Source organism: Xenopus tropicalis, chromosome 6 (genome assembly GCF_000004195.4).
Source record: "Xenopus tropicalis strain Nigerian chromosome 6, UCB_Xtro_10.0, whole genome shotgun sequence".
Classification (NCBI taxonomy): domain Eukaryota; kingdom Metazoa; phylum Chordata; class Amphibia; order Anura; family Pipidae; genus Xenopus; species Xenopus tropicalis.
Window position 1 is genome coordinate 34,555,725 of NC_030682.2, and position 9,618 is coordinate 34,565,342.

Consider the following 9,618-nt stretch of genomic DNA (forward strand, 5'->3'; position numbering starts at 1 on the left):
TGTCCCGCATTTCCATAATCTATTACGGAAATGCGGGACATTCATGGAACTATTCGGGACAGCGGGATGCGCTATTAAAACTGGGACTGTCCCGCAGAAAGCGGGTATGATGCAATTTTGTAATTTTTAAAAAATGTTTTATTGCCATTGCTGATAGCGTATTCGCTAACCGCACTGCGCAATACCTTTTGTGTATTATTTTGGTGTTTTTATTACATTTTCTGTGATGACATTTTTAGTCATTGTATTGCATTTTTAGCCATTTTATTGCATTTTCAGTTATGCATAGTTGTTGTTCGCTTGACTGTCTGTAAAACTAATTTGCCCAACTATGATACTGACTGCAGATATCACTAGGAAAAAAAAACCCCATTGATTTTAGTTTTTTTTTTGGATTTTAACAATTTTATTGTTCTTTGTCTTTGCACATGGACATTTTGTCTGCTGTATTTCAATTTGGCTTCTGTACACCACATAGTTTGGTAAATCTATGCATATAGGGCATCAAACTGTTCAGTAGACCCCTGGCATTCATATTTAGAGTGTTTTATGTTGGTACGTTATAAAATGTGGGGTACATAATGGGGCAAACTGCAAGCTTTGTGATGATTTTCAAAAATGTTATAAAAACCGTTCTGTTTAGCATAGCTTTGTAGTTTGGTAGTTTGCAGTAGAAAGATGTATTTACCCATTTTTGTTTTGTCAGAATGTGTATTTTTGGAAAATATATGGTTTTCTAGGGTCTCCGTACTGTTAGGGGGTCTTATGGCACATAAAACACATACCGGGTGCACAAATTGCACGAGTCGGAGCATCATTTGTGAAAATGCATATGCACTATTTTTATTTGGGTGCCCATGTACTCCGCATAGTTTGGTAAATCTATGCATATTGGGCATCAAACTGTTCAGTAGACCCCTGACGTTCATATTTAGAGTGTTTTATGTTGATACGTTACAAATTGTGGGGGTACATAATGAGGTAAAATGCAAGCTTGGTGACGATTTTCAGAAATGTCATAAAAACGGTTCTGTTTAGCATAGCTTTGTAGTTTGGTAATTTGCAGTAGAAAGATGTATTTACCCATTTTTGTTCTGTCAGAATGTGTACTTTTGGAAAATGTATGGTTTTCTAGGGTCTCCGTACACATACCGGGTGCAAAAATTGCACAAGCCAGAGCGTCATATGTGACAATTCATATGCACTATTTTTATTTGGGTTTCCCTGTACGCCACATAGTTTGTTAAATCTATGCATATAGGACATCAAACTGTTCAGTGGACCTCTGGTGTTCCTATTTGGGGTGATTTGCCCTTGTATGCAAGACATTTTGTGAGATAAATGCGGCAAATTGCAACATTTTTAGGCGATTTTCTGAAATGTCATAGAAGCCACTAATTAGGAAAGCTTTGCAGGTTGGTACTTTGGTGTAGAAAGGACTCTTTACCCATGTTGGATTTATCAGAATGTGTACTTTCCAAAAATATATGGTTTTCAGGGGTCACCCTACATTTCTGCAGTTTCTATCCCACATAAAACTGCCATGTAGTTATGAATTAAGTAAAGGTAAGCCATGAAATTAGTGTGCACAAGGTATATTTTGGGGTCTCTAAGTGCCATGTGCTTTGATAAACCTATGTACAGGGGGCATCACACTGTTCAGTAGACCTCTGGGGTTCATATTTAGGGTGTTTTATCTTGGTACCTAATGACCCATAGAAAATAAGATGCTGCATATTGGAAGTTTTGAGGTGATTTTTGGAAATGTCATAAAAATCGGCAAACTTAGGAAACCTTTGCGGCTTGGTACTTTGGAGTAGAAAGACATGGGTACCCATTTTAGATTTGGGGGAATGTGTACTTTCCAAAAATATATGACTTTCTGGGGTGAATGTACTTTTTACTAGCATTATCCCACATATAATGATGTAAATGTGTTGATTTTGCAGAAGCTGAAATGACAGATCATATGGGGGTATGTTCATATTGGGGCCCCTACATGCCACATACTTAGGTAAACCTATACATATTGGGCATCAAACTGTTCAGTGGACCCCTGGCGTTCAAATTCAGGGTGTTTTATCTGGTTACTTTATGACCTGTAGGAGATAAGGTACTATAGACTGGAAACGTTGAAGCGATTTTTAAGAAATTTCAAAAATTTTGATAAAAACCAATAACTTAAGGAAAGCATTGCAACTTGGTAGTTTGGAGTAGACAGACAGTGGAGGACATTTATAAAATTTGTGCAGAGCAGAATTATTCGCACAATGAACACATTTGCCCTGACTGTGTTTATATTTATAAAGCTGGACACTTATGAAATATTTAAAAGTGCTTAAAAGATATTAAAAGGGGGCTATGGAAGTCAAAACTGATAAAAAAAAAAAATAGGTTACAGGCAAATATAAAATCTAGGTTGCATTGAAAAATAAAGGCAGGAAGCTTGTGGACTTGCTTATAAGAGAAAACAAAGGAAAATGGAGGTTAAAGGTGGGGAGAAGATAATGCCAGAATGGTTTAAAAAGAGTTTACATAATATAATATATATGAGATTATATATGATATTATTTGTTCGAACACCCCAACTATCCGTTAATATATTCAAGCACATGTCTGCTGTGTACATACAACACATTTACTATATATGGTGGAATGCATGGTCCTAGTATGGCAGAGAGTTAAGGGAAATCAGAAGGTAATAAGGTTATGAATCTGGGTTTTTAATAAAATCAAATGTGAAAGGGGTGCAAATTGTAAATTTACTCTTTTGTTCTGCATATGTGGTCAATCATCCCAAAGTGGATTTTTTAAAGACAAAAGAAAGTCTAGACATGTAAATCATTTCAGAGTAATACTGAAAAGGCGCCAGATTCAATTAAAGTAGATACTCTAATCATTTAATTCTATGGCTAAACAGGTATTTTGATAGGCGAGTTGCTAAATATGTTAAGATAAGGCTTTTAATAAAAACATGATACTCCTAGGGTAATTAATCAAAAAGAAAATTTGTATGGGTAAAATGGTGGGCTATTAATAGAGCCCTCAATAGCAGGTTTGGTAATATCCCCAGTAAGGGTGGTACCTATAAAGAGGCAGGTAAACTTCAAGTAATATTGTTGTAACATTGGTTGTATGATATCCTGTGCATTTTGTGAATGCTTTAGAACTTTCATTCATTGGTGTTTGTTAGCTGGGTCATTCATTGGTGTTTGGAAGCTGGGTCATTCATTGGTGTTTGGAAGCTGGGTCAGAAAGTGGTGGGTAAGGAGTTATTTTCTCATGTGAATGCTTTATTAAGGCATTTGGCATCCCTATTGAGGCTGAGAAAAAGTAGAACCATCACCACAGTTGTTTTTTCTATGAATAGAAATTGGCACAGAAGCTGGGGTATGCAGGCTTGCAACTGAAAAGGTTGAAAAGGCCAAGTTTCTAATAAGGGGCATTTTTGCAAATTGCTTAGCATTGGATAACAAAGAGGGTTAGAGCATAGTACACAGTAAAAGAGAGTTGGTTAGTTGGTTGTATAATAGCTACTGGCAGGGTATTTAACAGAAAACTGGAAGGGTTGTTAGTGAAAGCAAAAAGCCACAGGACAAAATAAATTCAGCTAAGGCAGATTTGCTCATTTGGGACAAATCTATGGTTGATTTCTTAAGGTGTTATAATTTGGACCCAGACAGCACGGATCAATCAAGAGTTAAAACTGTTCACGGGCACTGCAGAAAGCACTGGATTTTGTGCATAAGGTTAGGGGAAATTGTGTGCTCGGAAATGGCTGAATGAGTGTCAGGATGTAGGTTAAATTAAAAAACAACAAAAAAAACCCCCACAAAAACCTTAATTGCATGGCAAGTTTATCAAAGAACTTGGGCCCAAATGATTTAATGAAAGTGGTATAAATACATGCAAAAGCAAGGTTATTACAGTTTATAATATTGAAAAAGTCTCTACAGAAATACTTTTAGGTAAGTGCTTAGCTGGTATTTCATTTTGCATAAAATTATATAGTTCTACAAACCCAAGCAACAGCTTTTAAGCAAGGAAATCATGAAAGATTGGAGTAGGTTGGTGGTTCCCACAAATGATAAGAGAGAAACAATAACTTATAAGTGTTTGGCTGAGGGAAAATTCATTTGGTCTCAAATGATTCCAGGACAGATCTGGAGGGGGAGCTAATGCCATTGTAGCCATTGAGAAGGTTAGGAAGAAGGTGAATAGATCAGTGTCCTTATTTTACTGATCTGCCATCTGCATAGCCTTGGTTGCCCAGTATTGTACAGGTAGGATGGAGTGCACTTGCCAAACATTGGCTTAGATATATGTAATGCCAACCTTCAGGATAGCATTAAGAAGGTTTTGGGTCCTGAGGCACAACTAGCACTTTATGGGTATTTGCAAATTGCATATGAGTGGGGGAAAAAGAGGGTTAATAGGAGCAGAGAGAAGGTTGTTTGCTTTGGTAGTCCCCTCTTTTTAATGGCGGAATGCAGCAGTAAAGAGAAATCGTCAGAGGGTGGGGCTATGCCGAGGCTTAGTAGGCTGTGATCATACCGTGCTATGGACCACCATGGGGCACAAGGAGAAGACAGAAATCTGGGAGAGCAGGGCAAGGGGCTCTCGGCTCTTCCTTTATGGATACTCTTAAAAAAGTACATGTATGTTAACTGGGCTGCATTTTGTGGAGGGGACTTACTCTAAATATTGCTTAATAAAGCTGTGACTCCTGGTCCTTGTGTTTGCCACAAGATTCTGTGTTCAGTGTGATTATTTGATTATTAATAGTAATAGACAAGCAGCATAGAACATTTAGGCATCCAGAAAGCTGCAGTCTTTAAAATGGAGGCCCGTGAGGCCTATTGTTCTTGGTAACTAAATGTAAATTACTGCCAGGGGGTGGGGGCGCTGAATGCTCCAATGAGTTGCCCCTTCACTCCCCCTGCCCCAAGCCAGATGTGAAAAGAGAGGACTATCAGGGGCTTAAAAGGTGAGGCTAGGAGGGAAGGGGCCAGTTAGCTTTTTGCTTTTGTGCTTTTCCCACCCTCCCAACCCCCTTTTAAGTTATACAAGTTCAGTATTCTTCAACAGGGCAGAGGTCACTATAAAGAGTTACCAAATGTACATCGGAACACAGAGCAGCAGAATGCGGCAGGACAAAAAAATCATCAGAGGATGGAGGCTATGCCCAGGCTAGTAGGCTGTGATCATATAGTCAGGCTTGCGTGAAACCCTGGGGTATGGAGCAGCATGGGGCGTAATAAGAAGTTACCTATTATTTTTACAGTATCACACGGTATTTATCCTTATGGTGTTTATGCTATTGGCATTATTAGTCCATTTTGCACTTATTGTATTATTACTTATTGCAGGTGATTTATGCACTAATTGCTCAGTAAGGGATTTCATATGTGTGGCATTGTGTCCTGAATTTGTCTGTGTAATGACAGGAGAGAAAATTGTGGCTTAATAAGCTAAAATAATTTCTCTGTTTTTTCTTCAAATTATAGTGTGACCTTGCTTTTGGGGGCAAGCGTTGAGCATTTATGAAGGAATGTTTAATTTGTGCCACAAACAGCAGATTCAGCAGAACCATTACAAGGATACAATTATTTATCCACAAAGTAAAACCAATAATCTACAATCACTCATACCTTCTTCTTTTGTGGCCCCCCCACAAAATGTACTGTGCACAGCAGCCCCTATCTGGCTCTCCCTCCACCTGCCTGCTTGCTTCCCCCAGGCTCTCACACTGGGGTAGGTAAGAGAGGGGCTGGGGAAATGGGGATTTCCAAAAACTAAAGAGGAAGCAGTACTAGATTGTGTTTAATGGAAACCTGATTATTTTCCTGATCTTTCCATTCCACTCACTGTTCCTGATTTTTCTCTCCCTTCAAGAAGTCCCATCCAATTCACCCACTCTATGTGAGACTCTTATGGATTTAACACAGTTATCATGCACAAACCTAAGCACTAACCTACATTTCTAAGATTTTGGTTTGGTAAAAGTCAGGTTGTGGCAGCTTTTGGCTAAGGAGAAAGAAAGAGGCTGGTCTGATGCTCTCCTAGTTTGGAAAAACATTAGAAACCTCAGATAACTTTTCTCACCACTTTCCTAACCAGAAGAACATCAGACCACCCCTCTTTGTTTCCCCTGACAGCTTCCTAGACTACTTCATGTTCAGGATTTGAACAGCAGGTGACGCTGTTGAAACAAAATGCATTCGTATTAACAGTACTTTAACCCTTTATATCTTGTAATTTAAAAAAAAATAAAATAATGAATATAAACTGCAAAAGAACTTATAGAATAGCAGCAATAGTTTTATCTATTTATTTTAAAGTTTTACTTATCCTATGGAACTTAAAGGGCCAATACCATAAAAAGTGAAAATATTTTCTTTAATATTTACTGTTTAACCCTTTCACTGCCAGCCAATTTGGTCAAAGCGGAACTCATACTGCCAGACAGTTTTTGAACATTTTGCACTGTTTTACTTTAGGGGGCTGTCCTTGGGGGGACTTTAAGTTTACCCAGGAAAACAATCTATATTTTTATCAGCACAACCTAAGCTTTTAAAACATGCTAGAATTTTTGTGTAATTCCAATTCTGTAACAAGATATAGGCTTCTTAATTACTAAAAATGAAAAAATTCACGTAAATACAACTGATTTGGAAAGTCCCATGTCTCCTGGATGCGCCAATACCAAATATATATAGTTTTATGGAGATTTCTCAGGTCAAAAACTCCCAGCAGTACACTACCAAATTTCCAAAGCACTGCTCCAGAAAGCTGCATACTTTAGATTTCATGGCCTAATATTTCACTAATAGAAGGTTTATCCCTACATCATACATTTTTGGAAAGAACTGATTCTGGGGGATCCAGAATAGGTTAAACTTTCAGTCTACTCCAAACTATCAAGTCGCAATGCTTTCCTGAAACTGAAATATTTGAAAAATCGTTTCAAAGCTTCCAGCCTATAGTATCTTATCTCCCACAGCTCTTAAAGTAACCAGATAAAACACCCTAAATATGAACGCCAGGGGTCCACTGAACAGTTTGATGCCCAATATGTATAGTTTTATCTAAGTATGTGGAAAAAATACCCCCATATGATCTATCATTTCTGTCATTTCAGCTCCTGCAAAATCAACACATTTATATCATTGTATGTGGGATAAAGCTACAAAAAAGTACACTCACCCCAGATAGCCATATATTTTTGGAAAGTACACATTCCCCTGAATTCAAAATGGGTAACCATGTCTTTCTACTCCAAAGTACCAAGCCGCAAGGCTTTCCTAAATTTGGCAATTTTGACATTTCCAAAAATCACCTCAATACTTCTTCTATGCAGCATCTTATTTTCTACAGGTCATTAGGTATCTATTTAAAACACCCTAAATATGAACCCCAGAGGTCTACTGAACAGCTTGATGCCCACTGTACAAAGGTTTATCAAAGCACATGGCACTTAGAGACCCCAAAAGATACCTTGTGCACACTAATTTCATGGCTTACCTTTACTTAATTCATAAACACATGGCAGTTTAATGTGGGGTAAAAGCTGCAGAAATGTAGGGTGGTCCCTGGAAACCATATATTTTTGGCAAGTACACATTCAGACAAATCCAAAGTGGCTGAATATTTCTTTCTAACAAACAGTTTTGGAGGACACGCCACAACTGCTAGAACAAAATTATTATCTTTAAAAAGAAAAAAGAGTTCAAATGAGAATCAGTTTCCCAAACCTGCACAGGGGCAAACGGAAAAAATCATAAAATCAATCAATTACTCAATGCACACCTATTCAAAAGGGCAGCAAATGGTATGTTTAACATATAATGCTCTTTATATAGTAGATGTTCACAATACAATTAGCACAATTACAATGCATAATATACATACCACCAATTGGCCTAAATATAATGGAAGCAGAAAAAGCAGAAGATAGAGCCTTTTTCTGCAAGCACGTACTGTATGTGCTTGGCAGCGAATGGGTTAAAATAAATTTCAAAACAAGATTGTGGGCAAATGTATACAATAAAAGTCAGGGGTCCAGCTACATTGTAAGAATTTGAGGCAGAAGGATATGTTTATTTGCAGAATCCCTCATGCTGGCCAGCCTTGAGATCTGTGTATTAATAAATGACACATTAGACATACACAAATAGCTGCTATATAGATATGAGATAAGCATGCAGAAAATGTTCCATTTATGCCTTTACATCATGCGTGTGCATGTACAACACAAATGCATGTAGGGATACATAGGGTTAACATGGCCCTATGGCTTTAAACCCTACAGCTTACTTAATTTATGCTGTTACTGGGCAAAGACCCATGTATCTAGTTTATCCTTTGCACTTATGCCTTATTGGTTTACAGGTTGATTTCACCCTTAGCACTCCAATATAGTGTTTTGCAAAGGGGTGGGTCTTCCTCTTTGGCTGCTTCTGTGTCTCAGGTGGAAGGTCCACTGAGCCTGGGATCAACAGGGCCCCAGTAAAGTCATAATTTACCCTAAAGTCATCACCTACTCTAGTGAAGTCGGGGACAGGGACCCCGTGAACGAGGGCCAGTTAGATAGTTACTCTTGTGGAGCACTTTTTAGGAAAGTGAGATAGAGAGGGAAGGAAGCAAGAGCAGTTTTGGCTCCACCAAGGAAAGTAGCTGGAAGTACCTTTCCATACAGGCACAGTTTCCTTAGCATAAGGCCACAGTTAAGACACAGGAGACAGGCAGTACCTAAACCCTGATCCACAGTTGACTGTAGGACTCTTAAAGCTAAAGGTATTCAACCTGAGGACGAGGTATTATTCAGATTACTTCCATAGGGGTACCAAGCTGACCAGGTGCATTTACCCTGTCCAGTCTCCCAAAGAAGTGGGATAAAATGGTGTGCATCCTCTCTTGTTGTCCTCAGAGAGTACCACTATCCTATAACATCTGTCTTGTGATTATCACCTGGTATCTTGATTTCATTTGTCTCTGACAATAAACCCAGTTATTATTTGTTCTGCATCAAGATGCTTCTGGCGTCCATTATTTGCAATTTTACTCTACACACAGTTACAGTGAGGTGTATTTGTTCTACTCCTCAGGCTACTTATATAGTGAAGGCCCATCCTGTTTAAGAGAGGCTGGTGCAGCCAAATAGGGATTACATGGACATGGGAAATAGTATAGTACAAAGGGTTTTGGGGATGTGAACTGATAATTTACTTATTTTTCATTTATGATAACTTAGACAGAAGCCTGCTCTCTGATAGATGCTTCCATTTCCCCCCATATTATAATACATAAATATAGAAACAATGGCTCTATTACTATTTTCCCAGACACAAGTGCAAAAACACTTGGAGCACAATATAGAAAATGCACACCCTCCACTAGCCGCCATTTAGTTGTGCCCACCTTGGTTTCCTACACACACAATTCTAATTCCACTTTATATAGAGGCGCATGGGATTGATTTATTTCCTGCATCTAACTCCATTGTGTATCTTTCACACAAGGATTCACTCAAGGATTTGGGGTTTGCCAAATCCCAGAATAGTGGATTTGGTGCATCCCTAGAGATAATTAAAAATAAAGAAGCCCTCATATTACAAT